A 16,701-nucleotide genomic window follows, 5' to 3' on the forward strand; every position below is an offset into this window, starting at 1 on the left:
GGGGTTACAGGGACATATTTTGACAACGTGTGATCCTCTGTTGAACATCCTGGGTATAATCTTTCTTCACCGAGTGACCTGGACCAGCCTGGCTGCTAACCCTCTGGATGGCAGCCCAGCCAGCAGTGGGGGAGCCTGAGAGACTGAAATTTAATTCTGGTTCAGCTACCTGGATTCTCCCGTTGGATTACTACTTGGTTCAGTACACTGCTTACTATGTCCCCCTACAGCGACCCACACAGGCCAAAGTACACAACCTAAAGGATCTCTGTGAATTCATGAAAAGTGTCCTTGTCTCTCTTGTACATGATCCATTCAGATAAAAGGTCTGGTAAGTAGCAGGAGAAAATTGGGGGGTTAGGTGAATTCATAGCTACTAGAATGGGCCATAATGATTTTGTGTCAGTAGAAGACGAGCAACAACACAGAACCTGAAGAGGAAACACCTTAGACCTCAGAAGTACAGGAAAGTGAAAGGCATTAATGATCTTTGCCTTTCAGAACCACCCCCTGGAGCCTTCCTCACAAAGAAGAATGCCCTGGCACATCTTCCCCAAATTGCAAGAGCCTTAAAGTTAACTGACTGTCAGGTCTTCCAACACCTGGGATATTGACTGGGATATTATCACCATTCCCCTTTATCCTGCTAAGAAGTCTGTCACAAACAACAGGGAGGGCCCCAGCTCCTGCATCGAACACTCAGAACACCTGTGAACACCTCCAAGTGTCTTCCTGAACCATTTCCGCTGGCCATCGCTCAGCAATTCTATGGGGCAGAAGAATGCCATGTGTCTGATGGCATGGACATCTAGGACTAGACTCAAGTTTTCAGGCAGAACTGACAACCTGTGACAATGCTGAACTTCACCTAAGCCCCCAAAACAGTGACAGTCAAGAAATCCTCACCCCTCATCTGTGTTCCTTTTTGAGAAATGACTTACCACAAAGAACCATTCTTCCCACATGACTTAGGTCAATCTGGCTGTCCACTCTTTCCCATGACCCCATACAACTTGGAAATGACTCCCTTATTTACCTGTGACAAGGCCAAATGCAGAGCTTTCTCCTTGTGCCTGAATCTGTGGACAAGGCCAGACATAGACCCTTTTACTCCCCATTATCTGTCTCATGAATGATTAACTGAGATTAGGCATTTGGCTCCCTTACATATTTACAAATGATGCGACCAACAAAGGCTTAGTTTCCAAAATATCCAGACAGCTCATACAACTCAGTAACCAAAAAAAATAGACAAAAAGCCCAAACAAAAATAGGCAGAAGACCTAAACAAACATTTCTCCAAAGAAGACATACAGATGGCCAACAGGCACATGAAAAGATGCTCAACATCACTATTAGAGAAATGCAAATCAAAACTACAATGACGTATCACCTCACACCAGTCAGAACGGCCATCATCAAAAAATTTACAAATTGTAAATGCTAGAGAGGATGTGGAGGAAAGGGAACCATACTGTACGCATGTTTCTCTAACATGCGTAATACAGATAGGTCTATCTATAGTGTTCTCCTGAACAGGAATAAGAGAACCATAGGCTTCTTCACTTTTCCTTTAACTCACTCTCCAACTACCTCTCATGTGTCCCTCTTCATTTTAGTTCCAATTTGTAATGATATACATTCATATACATTTGCATTGTAATTTTTCATTAAGATAACAGAAACAAGCACTGAGGTCAAAAATATACTTGAAGAAAACTTTATCACACTAATCAGAAATGCAAAGATTACTTGAAGAAAGTACAGACATACATTGTACTTTAGTAATAAATCTGAATTATTATAAAGAGACAAATGGCCCTCTTAAAATACAAGATTAATACAAATTCACTGACAACAACAACAGAATTCTTTTTAAATTTGGTAAGCAGACTATAAATTGTGTATGGAAAATAAAACAGTCAAGGAAATAGTAAATTTCTGGAAAAGAAGAGTAATCAGAGACTTAGCCCACCTATTTATTAGAATAAACTATAAATGCAAAGGAATTAGAATCATAGAGACTATGACCATTAGATCAACAGAAGAAACTAAGGTTCATAAATACACACACAATTATATATTATAATGTGTGTATATATGATGAAGGGCAGCACGTTAGTGGGGAAACTCTAGGTTATTCAACAAATAGTGATGGGACAAACGTGTAACCATATTGAAGAAAATGAAGACTGATCCCCAGCTAAGACTTTACAACAACCATCGAAAATCTAGATAGTCACAGAAGTAAAAGAAAAACCAAAAAACATGAAAGCACTAAAAAGAAAATGCAGAGGACTTTCCTGGTAGTTTGGTGGTTAAGATGCCCTGCTCTCGATTCATAGGGGACAGGTTTGATCCCTGGTCAGGGAACTAAGATCCTGCATGCCACATGGCATGACCCCCCCCCAAAAAAAAAGACAGAAGGAAAAAAAAAAGAAAATTGCAGGAATTTTATTTTTAAATATAGATGAGCAATAGGGAAAGCTATCTATTTATGGCACAAAACTCGGAGGACACAAAAGATTGATAAGCACAATTTTGTGAATTGCATGAGAAAATGTCAAAATTTTTCTTTTAAAAGGCAATTGAGAAGTTGAGGGAAAATATTTGGGACACACATAAAAGACAAAGAGCCACTGTCTTTAATATATAAAGAGCAACAACCTAATAGAAAAATGGGCAAAGGAAATTTAAAATCAGCTTAGAAAAAATAATATAAATGGGTCTTTAAACACAATTACATGTATTCAACATCAGTCATGATACAAGACACGCAAATTAGATCTGTAGTAAGATACCATGCTTTAACCTATTACATGGGCCAAAAAGAAAAATATGACAAGACGCTGTTCTGTCTTGAGTATGCTGAAAACAGGCATTGTTATACAATTGAAAAAACCCACAAAGAAGGTCATTTTGCTATTGAACAAGATTCATCCTTGAAAAGAATGAGGCAACATCTTACATCTATTTAATTATCTATACATTAAATTATCACTAAAACTTATTAATAAATGAGAAAAGTGTTAGAAGTTTAGAAATGGATACAGCAGTGTGTGTGTGTGTCTGTGTGTGTGTCCCTGTAGCTGTCCTTGGAAAGGGTATATGGGAGATTAAGGTCAAAATTGGAAGGCATGTATTCTCTTTCAAAAGATTTTTACAAAATATGGAGAGGGTGTGGAGAAAAGGGAATCCTCTTACACTGTTGGTGGTAATGCAAACTAGTACAGCCACTATGGAAAACAGTGTGGCGATTTCTTAAAAAACTGGAAATAGAACTACCATATGACCCAGCAATACCACTTCTGGGCATACACACTGAGGAATCCAGATCTGAAAGAGACACGTGCACCCCAATGTTCATCGCAGCACTGTTTATAATAGCCAGGACATGGAAGCAGCCTAGATGCCCATCAGCAGATGAATGGATAAGGAAGCTGTGGTACATATACACCATGGAATATTACTCAGCCATTAAAAAGAATTCATTTGAATCAGTTCTAACGAGATGGATGAAACTGGAGCCCATTATACAGAGTGAGGTGAGCCAGAAAGATAAAGAACATTACAGTATACTAACACATATATACGGAATTTAGAAAGATGGTAACGATGGCCCTATATGCAGGGCAGAAGAAGAGACGCAGAAGTACAGAACAGACTTTTGAACTCTGTGGGAGAAGGGGAGGGTGGGATGTTTCGAAAGAACAGCATGTATATTATCTGTGGTGAAACAGACCACCAGCCCAGGTGGTAGGCATGAGTCAAGTGCTCGGGCCTGTTGGGCTGGGAAGATCCAGAGGAATCGGGTGGAGAGGGAGGTGGGATGGGAGACCGGGATGGGGAATTCGTGTAACTCTATGGCTGATTCATATCAATGTATGACAAAACCCACTGAAAAATAAAAAAAATTAAAAAAATATTAAAAAAAACAAAAGATTTTTACAAAATATAACATTCCCAGGAAAATTCACGCAGACTAAATATTTGGCCTAACTAATTATTCAAGGCAAATACCTACCTAATTCCCACTCTGGTCTGGAAACAGTACATTGCCAGCTCTTTGCCCAGGAGCCTCCTCATGCCTGAGGTCAAAGAGTTGGACACGACTGGGCGACTGAACAACAACAACCTGGTACACTAGCCAAGGATTTCTCTTGGGTATTTTCTAGAAGAGTTTCTTCATATGGTCTACAGATGCTTTGATGAAGAAAGCTAAAATGTTTTCCAAAGAGACTGCACCAGTTTACACTCCCACCAGCAGTCTATGGACTGCTCATATGAGCCAATACATCAGCAACTATATGTGCTGAGATGACTATATGAGCTACTGATACAAACCCTTATCCTTGCTAACAGTTGTCATTGTCAGGCTTCTTAATTTTAGCCATTCTGGGGGAGGTAGGGTAGGATTACATTGTGGTTTCACTTTTGCATTTCCCTGATTGCCCTGCATTTCCCTGAGTACCGTCTCAGGTGTTACTAGCCATTGGGATTTCTTCCTTTGCCACACACCTACTCAAATAACCCCTCTGACTACAGGGTCATCTGCTTTTTCTTACTGTTTACTGTTCTTTATGCATCCTGGGTACAAGTCCTCTCTTGTCTGTCTCTTCTTCCACTCTGCGGCTTGTGATTCACTTTTCAATGGAAATAAGTTATCATAGAAGTCAGGACAGTGATTACCTTTGGAAGTAGGGAAATTCTGGAATGTTAGCGATGGACATTTTCTAGACCTACACAGTGAAAAATTACTGAGCTGTACATGTCTGTTTTGCACTTTTCTGTACATATGTTATATTTCACAACAAAAATATTTTTTAAAAGATAGGCTCAATCTAGGACCCACTAAGTCCATCCCTATGTGTACAGTCAAGAGAGGGTGGACACACAGACATGACATGAACAAAAACGTTCATGGCAGCATGGTTTATAACTCACATTATATTTTACCAAAAGATTTAAAATTACCAAGAACTGATAAGAATTTGTTTTATGGGATACCTTTCCTGAACTAAAAAAAGAAAAAATAACAGTGTGCGCTCAACGGCTTTTACTTACATAAAGAAATTCATGCAGAGAAAACTAACTTGGTTATATGTATTAAAGAGAGGTAAACAGCGAGTTCCCTGGTGGTCCAGTGGTTAAGTCTCTATGCTTCCACTGCAGGGGGCATGGGTTCAATCCCTGGTCAGGGTACTAAGATGCCACATGCCCTATGGTGCAGCCAAAAACTAAATAAAAATAAAAAATAAAGAGACATGAATAGATAGGAAAAAGATGAGAGAATTTAGACTGTATATAGCTTTTCATATTTTAAAATGCTATATAGATTTAAAATTTTTATTTTTGAGCCATCTGACTATATTGTCATTTAAAAATTAAATTTAAAAACTATTATATTAGTAGTTGAATAATAATATTAGTATATTAGTAGTAGAATGATAAGATACTAAACAAAAATTCTGAAAAGAAAAAGAGCTATTTAAAACAGAAACATGGGCCTCCCTGGTGGCTCAGTGGTAAAGAATTCACCTGCCATTGCAGGAGACATGCGTTCAATCCCCGGTCCAGGAAGATTCCACATGCCACAAAGCAACTAGGCCCTTATGCCACAACTATTGAGCCTGTGTTCTAGAGCCCAGGAACTGCAGCTACTGAAGCCCATGCACCCTAGATCCCCTCCTCCACAGCAAGAGAAGCCACTGCAATGACAAGCCCGAGCACTGCAAGTAGAGTGTAGCCCGCACTCACTGCAACTACAGAAAGCCCTCGTGAAGCAACAAAGACCCAACACAGCCTAAACAAATAAATAAATAAAATTATATATATATAAAACATATGTATAGTTGTTATCATACTAGAGGCCATCTTGGGCTTCCGCACTGACCCTGCCTAGGGCTATACTGTGTAGTAAGTCTCTTCTCTGTCACCAAGGGCTTTGTATGGATAGTTACTAGATATTGCTTAATGATCATTAGATCTTGTGGCCTCTAGGCTCTATTAGTCTTTAAATAATAATGAAGACCTTCACTGAGGTATTCCCAGTGCCCATAAGACTAGTTGTCCATTCATAAATCTTGACTTAGGAATGCACGTACCCCACCCAGATCCTGGGTTAACTGTGAAATTGTCCCAATCGTCCCTCAGCTGTGTAGGAGGCAGCTGTGAATGCTTCTGGTTCATCGACCCCCTGATCCCACCCTGTGAGTAAGTTACCTATAACAATAAACCAATCCATTGATTATATGGAGTTGCCTGCCTCATTTCTCAGTCTCAAGATACCATCCCAGTATCTTGAGTATCCCTCCATCTTCCAAAATTATAGAACAGCATTAATGAGAGACACAGAAGATGATTTGGCAGATAGTTTTACAAAAAAAAACCTTTTAGGAAGGAGAGCAAAAGAGAAAGAAATAGAAATCAGTAGAGCAAAGAATTTAAAATATGGAGGATCAACAACTGAAATAAGAGATTTTTTGAAAACCAGAAAAAAATGTGTGTATGAGTAGGAAAAGGACTAGACTGGAAACAGGTTTGTAAAATTCTACACAAAAATGATTTCCAACCTAGAATTCTACACTCAGGCAAAAAGATAAATTTATCATCAGGGCCAAATAAACATACTTCCATGGTATTTATTACTTTTTATTTTTATAAAGGTATTTATACTGTTGGTCCTTTAATGGACCGGAACCTGGTGGTCCGGAGAGTAAGAGAGAGAAAGAGGCTGATATCCCCTGGTTTACGCGGAAAGCCAATAGAGTCCTGTTCTTAGGGCTAGCACTGCTGCACGTAGGCACCGGGCGCCCTCTGGAGTGGGTGAAGGCGCAGTGCGCCTTCTCGAGAGGGTCTTAGAAGCTCGGGCAAGAAAGTGAGCTCAGCGGGCCTCCGCGCTCCAAGGAATTAGCCAGAAATAGAGGGAGAGAAAGATAGAGAGAGAGAGAGAGAGAGAGAGAGAGAGAGAGAGAGAAAGAAAAGACAGACAGACAGAAAGACAGACAGACAGAACGAAAGACAGAAAGAAAGATAGAAAGAAAAGGAAAGGAAAGAAAGGAAGGAAAGGAAAGAAAGGAAAGGGAGGGAGGGAGCAAGACACGGAGACCAAAGCTCTGATGGAGCAAAGGTGTTTTAATCAACTTGCTGTGGGCATATACACTGTCTTACAAGGTGGTTCTTCTCAGCAAAGACAAAGATTAAAATTCCAGACTTATAAAACGTAAGATGATCCCTATCAAAGAGAGAGTTGCAAACAATCACCTTTTACCATTTGGCTCATAAAAACGAAGAGGGTACTTATCACTGTAATGAGAAATGCCTGGATTCCTCAGTCCCTGGAAAGGCGGGAAAGGCGTGCCTCTCCTCTTAATTCCTGAATATTCAGGAATCAATAAGGGCCAGAGGGTTCCTGACAGATCCAAAACAGCACACAGGAAGCCTCTTGTTAAATGCTTCCTGACATTATACAATTATATATATTACATAAATACATTTTACATGACATTTTCAAATATGCAAATTTTTGTAAAGTTCACTTGTCATGCATCCATTTTCAAGGACATACTCAAGGATGTACCCCACCCCCCAAATTAGGGGGTAAACCAAGAAAGAGGAAGACACAGGATCTAGGAAGACACAGGATCCAGGAAACAGGAAGGAAAAAACTGGATTCTCAGGGAAGGGAATCTGATACAAGACAGAGGTAAAAAGGATTTCCTGATAGATGGCGAACAGTAGACACCAAAATCATAGCTGCGTGTGAAGGTGAGAGAGCAACCAGACGAGCCTTCAGCAAGTCAACAAGGTCAAGGAGAGATTTTTTCAAAGAGAAGACACTGATACCCAGAGTTGAGATAGCACTCCCCGCTATTACTTGCTGTGTTAACTTGGGCCAGATAGTTTTTCTCTATGTCCCAGTTTCCCCTTGGAGAAGGAAATGGGAATCCACTCCACCATTCTTGCCTGGAAAATTTCATGGAGAGAGGAGCCTGGGGGGCTATAGTCCATGGAGCTTCAAACAGCCAAATAAATCACAGCAGGATCCTCTATGACCCACCTCCCAGAATATTGGAAATAAAAGCAAAAATAAACAAATGGGATCTAATGAAACTTAAAAGCTTTTGCACAACAAAGGAAACTATACACAAGGTGAAAAGACAACTTTCAGAATGGGAGAAAATAATAGCAAATGAAGAAACAGACAAAGGATTAATCGCAAAAATATACAAGAAACTCCTGAAGCTCAATTCCAGAAAAACAAACGACCCAATCAAAAAATGGGCCAAAGATCTAAAGAGACATTTCTCCAAAAAAGACATACGGATGGCTAACAAACATATGAAAAGATGCTCAACATCACTCATTATCAGATAAATGCAAATCAAAACCACAATGAGGTACCATTACACGCCAGTCAGGATGGCTGCTATCCAAAAGTCTACAAGCAATAAATGCTGGAGAGGGTGTGGAGAAAAGGAAACCCTCTTACACCGTTGGTGGGAATGCAAACTAGTACAGCCACGATGGAGAACAGCGCGGAGATTCCTTAAAAGACTGGAAATAGAACTGCCATATGACCCATCAAACCCACTCCTGGGCAAACACACTGAGGAAATCAGATCTGAAAGAGACACGTGTACCCCAGTGTTCACTGCAGCACTGTTTGTAATAGCCAGGACATGGAAGCAACCTAGATGCCCATCAGCAGACAAATGGATAAGGAAGCTGTGGTACATGTACAGAATGGACTATTACTCAGTCATTATAAAGGATTCATTTGAATCAGTTCTAATGAGATGGATGAAACTGGAGCCCATTATACAGAGTGAAGTAAGCCTTCAGAAAGAGAGAGACCAATACAGTATACTAACGCATATATATGGAATTTGAAAAGATGGTAATGATAATACTATATGCAAAACAGAAAAAGAGACACAGATGTACAGAACAGACTTTGGGACTCTGTGGGAGAAGGCGAGGGTGGGATGTTCTGAGGGAATAGCATTGAAACAAGTATACTATCAAGGGTGAAACAGATCACCAGCCCAGGTTGGATGCATGAGACAAGTGCTCAGGGCTGGTGCACTGGGAAGACCCAGAGGGACGGGATGGAGAGGGAGGCAGGAGGGGAGATCGGCAAGGGGAACACATGTAAATCCATGGCTGATTCATGTCAGTGTATGGCAAAAACCACTACAATATAAAATATATAAACAAATAAAAAAGTAAAGGTAGGAAATAAAGGGTTATTAATTGTTTAGAAAAAAAAAAGTTGGATACGACCCAGCAACTAAATAACAAACAACAGTTTCCCCTTATATAAAATGAGAATAAAAATGGTACCTACTTCTCCAGATTGTAACAAAGATGACTTAGTAGATGTAGTGTGTGTTTAACAGTACTGGGCTCACAGTAAACATGGTATGAGTATTTATAAGGAATGTCACTACGTGTGTGTCTGACTCTTTGCAACCCCATGGGCTGTAGCCCACCAGGCTCCTCTGTCCATGGGATTCTCAAGGCAAGAATACTGCAGTGGGTTGCCAGTCCCTTCTCCAGGGGATCTTCCTGACCAAGGAATTGAACGTGAGTCTCACATTACAGGCAGATTCTTTAACGTCTATGTCTGAACATACAGAGAGGAGATTTAAATAACTAGAAAGAATTTGGAGTTGAATTATTGATATGTCTATAGTAAAGCAAAGAAATGATCAATCCATTGAAAAATAGTTAATTCCAGGGAAAAGTAAAAGTTGTGAAGAAACAGTAAGCATGGATACTACACGACTCAACTATAAACAGTCACAATAATAAACACGATAGATCTAATCAGAACACTGATAGGTAGAGGCAAATGTGTATATGAGTGGAGGTGCGTGGAAAAGCTAAATCTCTACCTTCCATAGTGGAAAGTCTATAGATAATGTTCAAAACGAAAAAGAAATCCATTAAAAAGTTTAAGAGAGCTTGCTTCTAGGGAACTGGAATCTGGGAGAAACAAATCAGGGAAGAGTCATTGTTTTAAGAAGACTTTGAGAACTCTTTGGCACCTTTTGTCACTTATAACTGAACTAGAAGCCAATTTCAAATTACAAAGTGGCAAAAAATATTCACAGAAATATTGGGTTGACCACAAAGTTCATTTGGGTTTTTTCCATAACATCGTACAGAAAACCCCAAACAAACGTTTTGGTCAACCCAATATATAAGAATGACAAAAGGTTATTAAACTTACTCTTCAAAAAAACTCTATAAAAATCCTTAAGTTAATATAAATAAATCAACAATGGATAGAAATTCACATACATAAATCAGCAATAAAAATCCCCTGATTATGTTGCCTGATTAAAAAAAACTCATACAAATTAAAATAATGAGATACTATCCTTCATTCTGGAGAATTTCTGTGCCCGGGTGCCTCTTCCGACTCCTCACCTCACAGGAGTTGTCACGGCCCCCTGGAGTCAGGGTCACGGACGGCCCAGCAGCACTCCGATTGCCTGGCATCTTCCCGCTGGGCTTTACCCCCCGGTTCTCTTGCTGACAACTCTGCTCTTCCCAGGAACCCGAGGTCAGGTGGGCACCTGTGGACTTAACCACAGCTGCTGATGCTGGAAATGGAAGATCCTGCAGCCTTCACCACAGGGTCTGTCCCAAGGGCTAGGCAGAGATTCCAAGAAACCTGGAAAGACAGTGTTCACGTGGTCAGTTATTCTGCATTCAGCCCACAAGTGCTTCCTGAGAGCACCAGAGAATTGTTATGGCATGGCATACTGTGGAGTAGACAGTCACATCAACCTATTCAACCTATTGAACCTATTCACATCGACCTATTCAGGTCATTCATCAAAAGGGAATATGAGTGTGACCATGAGACTTAGACTAAAACTAAAAAAAGCTTCATTTCTAGCTCTGTCATCCTTTAGCTATATGGATATGAAAATGTTTCTTCAGGTTTTCTTTTCCCTAAAACAAATCAAAAATATTTATTTCAAGGGACTGTGAGAATTAAATGAGTTGGTATTTTTAAGGAACTCAGCAACAGACTGCCCCAGATAAATATTTAATTCATATTAGCAAGTACGGTTATTACAAGGAATCATGTAATATGAAGAAGGAGGTATCTCATTTAGTGTGCACATCAATCACATTATTTGTGTACTGCTGTAATTATTATCATCTCACAGTATGCATATAGAAACAGAGGTTCAGTGATGTTAAATTGAAGTCAGTCTACCTGGCTTCAAAGCTCACGTTCTCAATGGTATACCACGTGGTACCTTATATGTGGGAGGCTCAAAATAAACATGGTTCTATTATTAAACAGATGTTGAAAACATTATAATTTGGAAAAAATATTAAGTAAAGTTTCTTAAGACAGAAGATATATGCCATAAGGAAATTACTAACAGTCTGGGACTAAAATTTTTAATTACCACAATAACATCCAGAAGTAGAAACTGTTTCTCCCGTTGAGGGAACGAGGGAGGGGAAGGTGTCTCCCTGTCCAAGCTGAGGTACAATTTCATTATGATCAACTAATCCAGGCACTACAGATTTAGTCATCCTTGTTGGGAAAGGGAAAGTACCACATAAAATGAGGAGGAACTTAAGATAAGAGAAGTTAAGAAACAAGAAAGTAAACAAAATAAAAAGTAAAGTAAAATGAAAAGTATGAATAGGTTAAATTTTAAACATGCAAAGATGACATTGTGTCAGAGAAAGTGAGAATATGCTTTCTTTTCTTATGTTTAGAGAACTTTTTACACAATTCTATCAAATAACATGGCCAGAAAAAAACCTGGTAGTTGTCTGAATGTTATAGTATAAGACGTTATACTGTAGTATATACTTATATATACTATGTGTATATATAGTCTATATAAGCATATAGTATATAAGATGTTATCTTATAGTATAAGATATTCAATGTCATTATGCCTTAGGAAATACAATCAAGACCAAAAATGTTCTATTCATTAGCAAACTATTTCATATACACTAGGATGGCTAAAAAAAAAAGACAGTAACTAACGTTGGTGAGATGTGAATAAATTTGAGCTTGCAGACATTACTGGTAAAATTTTAAAATGGTACAAAAAAAATAAATAAAATAAAATGGTCCAGCCACTCTGAAAAATAGGCTGGCAGTTCCTCAAAATGCGACCCATATACAGTCATCGTATGACCCAGCAGTTCTACTCCTAGTATCTACCAAGAGAAATGAAAGGCCATGTCCACTCCAGAACTTGTGCACAAATATTCACAGCAGTATTAGTCATAGTAGCCAAAAAGAGGAAACCACTTAAATGTCGACCAACTGATGAACAGATAAACAAAATTTGCTGTGTGCATACAATGGAATATTATTTGGCAATAAAAAAGAAGTACCAATACATGCTGTAACATAAATGAACCTTAAAATCATTATCGTAAGGGAAAGAAGTCAGTCGCAAAAGACCACATATTTTATGATTCCATATATATGAAATGTCCAGAATAGGCAAACACATGAGACAGAAAACTGATTAGAAGTTCCCTAGGGCTGGGGATGTAGGGTGGCATGAATGATGAATGTCTGCTAATGCGTGAAAAGTTTCTATCTGGGGTATTGAAAACGTTCTAAATTAAACTGTGGTGTTGACTAAACAATTCTGTGAATGTACCAAAAATCACTGAACCGTACACTTCAAATTGATGAATTTTAAGGTATTGAATATATATATATGTATGTCTCTTTTATATAACTAAATAAATAAATGCTTTAAAAGAAACAGAAAGTGAAAGTCGCTCAGTCGTGTCCAACTCTTTGCAACCACATGGACTATCCAGTCCATGGAATAGTCCAGGCCAGAATACTGGAGTCAGTAGCCTATCCCTTCTCCAGGGGATCTCCCCAACCCAGGGTTCGAACCCAGGTTTCCCACATTGCAGTCAGATTCTTTACCCACTGAGCCACAAGGGAAAAAGAAAAAAGAAAAAGAGCACTTTCCTAAATAACCCAGGATCAAAGTCAGAAATCAATACAAAGGCTACACAATTTTTACCAGAAGTCATGGAACATGCTAAAGTTGTATACAGAGTGAGATGTATATATTTTAATGGCTTTATTTTTAATTAAAAATAAATATAACAGATGCAGATGGCATCACCTGGGGAGGGGGAGGAGAGCACGGGGAAATGACATAACAACAAATACAAAGAGAAAGACTCAAAGTTAAAAAGAAAAGGCACGGTCCACAGATCTCAGGGCCTAAGGAACAACTGTAGTGAGTTCCCTGGGTTTCCTTATCCCTCACAAGTATCACAAACAGGCCACTAGAGAAGCTTATAACTCAGAACCATCAACAGGCACAGACAACAAAGCTCTAAGAAAAGCCTGCACCCCTTAATCAAAGGACCAAGAAACGAGTCCTAACTGAGCATATCCATCCTACTCCAGTCAAACACTAAGAGAACACGCATTCTCTTCAAGCACCTGTGTGACACTCTCCAGGGACATAAAACAAACCTTAACAAATTGAAATCACACAGCTTATGTTCTCTGATTATAATAGCATCAAACTAGAAATCAATAACAGCTAACAAGAAAGTTGCCAAACTTTGGAAATTAAACAATACATTTCTATATAACCAATGGATCAAAGAGGAAGTCTCAAGGAAATTAAAAAGCAATGAATGAAAATGAAAATACAACATATCACAATTTGGGACGCAGATAAAGCAGTGTTGAAAGGTAAATTTATAATCCTAAATGTTTATATTAGAAAAGAATTAAGGTATTAAATCAATAAGGTAAGCTCCCACCATAAGATACTAGAAAAAGAAGAGCAAAGAAAACCCAAAGCAATCAGAAGGAAGCAAGTAATAAGTGTAAGAGTGGAAATCAATAAAATTGAAAATAGAGAAAGATCAATGAAAGTACAAGCTGGTTTGTTGAAAAGACAATCAAATTGGTAATCCTCTAGCAAGCCTGACAAAGATTAAAAGAGAAGACACAAATTACCAATATCAGAAATGAAACAGGAGATATAACTATATCTGTAGTCATTGAAAGTAAGGGAATATCACACACCACTTTATGCACATAAATTCAACAACATGGATGAAATAGTCCAATTTTCTCACAAAACATAGACTCCTACAATTTACCCACTATTGTACTCTGAACAGACACTAAATAGATAACCTGAACAGTTATTTACTGCAGAAATTGACGCCATAATCAAAACCTTCTAAAAGGAAATCTCCAGGTCCAGATGGTTTCACTGGAGATTTCTACTGAACATTAAAGAAACAATATCATCTACATAACCTCTTTCAGAAAATACAAGAGGAGAGAACACGTCCTAACTCAGTTTTCTGAGATAGGATTATCCTAATACTAAAACCAAAGACAGGACAGAAAAAGAAATCTACAGACCAATGTCTGTCACAACCTTGGACACAAAAATCCTCATAAAAAGCATTAATTAATAATTCCTGCAATAGAAAAAAAAAAGAATTATACACCACAAGCAAGTGAAGTTAATTCCAGGAATGTAAGGCTGGTTCAATATTCAAAAATCAATAAGGGGATTCCCCCATATTAACAGACAAAAGAAGAAAAATCATATAAATTCATACAGTATTGACAAATTCAACATATTTTCACCATAAAAGCAGAGAGACACATAGACAAATGGAACACAAAGAATCTAGAAGTAGCTGCACAAAAGTATGGCAAATTTATTTTTGACAAAGGTACCAAAGGAGTCAGTGGAGGAACTGCAGTCTTTTTAACAAACAGTGCTTAAGTAACTGAACATCAAATACATGCACCTCGATCTAAGACTCACCGCTTCATACAAAACAACTCAAATTGGATCATGGACAGCGGAAGAAGAAATGAATAAAATCATTATCACAGTGAAGACTTAATCTCTCCTTTCTCTGTAAGAGAATAAGCAAACAAAAGAGTACAAATTTTGTACAACACAAGTGATAGCTAAACAATTAAATATTATTTTCGAATTATACATGGGACATTCATTAAAAATTCACCAAGGACTAGGCCATGAGTCCCCTCAGATTTCAAGAAATGAGCTTCATGCAGACATTTCTCTAACCAAAGAAAACTTAAAAGTCTAGTAAAAAGATAAACTTTTGTAAAATGAAAGCGCACTTCTAAATAATTCATGGACCAGAAAAAAAAAATCCACTCTTAGAAAACACTTAGAATATAAAGCACTGAACCCTGTGGGTCTCAGAGTGAACTTTAAGATCTTAACATTGATATGAGAAAAGAGGAAAGCCTGAAAAATAAAAAGCGAGTCATCCAGCTATAGCCAGACAACCGACTCCATCACCGACCAGACAGAATTCCCCAACACTCACCCTCCCCGGGTCCCCTTTACCTTCACACCGCTCGGACACAGAGCACCGCGATCCTCTGCACAACAACTCTGAAACCACGACTGAAAACTGCAGCCGCTTCCGGTCACCACCCCTAGCACCGCCCCTTCTCGGGGCTTGGGTGGGAGGTTCACACGCGAAGGGGCGTGGCTCTGCACAGGCGCAAAACCACGTTCGAAGCCGCAGTCAACCAACAGTCAACATCGCCTGTTACGGAGTCGATGTTTCGGGGCATTCCGTGCCCCTCGGCAGCGTTGTCAGGCGGGGAACGTGGCCGCGCCAGAGTTGCGCTTCCCCGTGGGGCACGCCATGTTGCAGGAGTGTCCATTCCGTACGGAGGATGAGGACGCCTCTACTCACGTTGCGGAGCGGTGGCCCTGTCTCACCGGCGGTGGGGAGCAAGAATGGGGGCGTTTCTCTGGCGGGCTTCTTGGAGAAAGGGCCTTTGGCTCTGAACTCTATGGATCTGTGTAACGATGTTCAGAGAAGCTGAGAGGCCTCTGGAAACACACAGAGATGCCAGTGGCTATTATCTCCTGGCAGATAACAGGGGATGAGAAGTCGGACTGCTTGCAGGCTCCTCCTGGAACATACCACGAGGGGCGAAAGGGAAGAAATCAGGGACCTACAGGCCCTCCTAGGATATAGCACTGGAGGAAAAGGGGAAGGAGTCAGTGTACGCTTCCCCTCTGCTGGGCTTGTGGTGTTGGCTGTGGGGTTTGGATGCTCCCAAATCGACATGATCGACATACCCACTCCAGCCACCCCAGCTAAAAGAAGTTTATACCAATTTTTAAAAAAATTTCCCTTCCTCTAATACAATATGTCAATAAAAATATTTTAGGAAAAATTGCTTTTATTTTTTCATAAAATAAAATGTAAATAGTAATAGTGCCCTTACTTTGCAAATGTAGCTTTAAGACAAGACTGTCCGGTGGAGAGGGAGGTGGGAAGAGGGGATCGGGATGGGGAATACTTGTAAATCCATGGCTGATTCATGTCAATGTATGACAAAAACCACTTCAATATTGTAAAGTAATTAGCCTCCAACTAATAAAAATAAATGGAAAATAAAAAAATTAAAAATTAAGACAAGACCACTTCTGCCCTTTAACCTGCTTGTTGCCCCTTGTCACTTCCAGTAAGGAAAGCCTGGAGATGCCCTTGCCCTCTGGGAGATGTCACTGGGGCAGATGAAGAAGAAGTCATGCTGCCTTTCTCCTGGGAATGCCTACGTATTTTTCAAAACCAAGTTCCAATATCTCCTTCATGGAATCCTCCTGACAGAGGTGGAGGGCTCTGTAT

The 16,701-nt window shown here is 39.4% G+C and overlaps 1 long non-coding RNA gene across 1 annotated transcript in view; it reads right to left on the minus strand.

Moving 5' to 3' along the window:
- Nucleotides 1–15,567, minus strand: part of LOC136153865 (uncharacterized) — a 46,318-nt gene extending 30,751 nt beyond the window's left edge. The window contains exons 1-2 of the long non-coding RNA XR_010660448.1: nt 15,399–15,567; nt 10,438–10,684 (exon numbers count right to left, since the gene is read on the minus strand). This is a non-coding gene — a long non-coding RNA (uncharacterized lncRNA). The remainder of the gene's footprint in view (nt 1–10,437; nt 10,685–15,398) is intronic.
- Nucleotides 15,568–16,701: the final 1,134 nt, after the last annotated feature.

This window comes from Muntiacus reevesi, chromosome X, assembly GCF_963930625.1.
Source record: "Muntiacus reevesi chromosome X, mMunRee1.1, whole genome shotgun sequence".
In the NCBI taxonomy this organism is placed as follows: domain Eukaryota; kingdom Metazoa; phylum Chordata; class Mammalia; order Artiodactyla; family Cervidae; genus Muntiacus; species Muntiacus reevesi.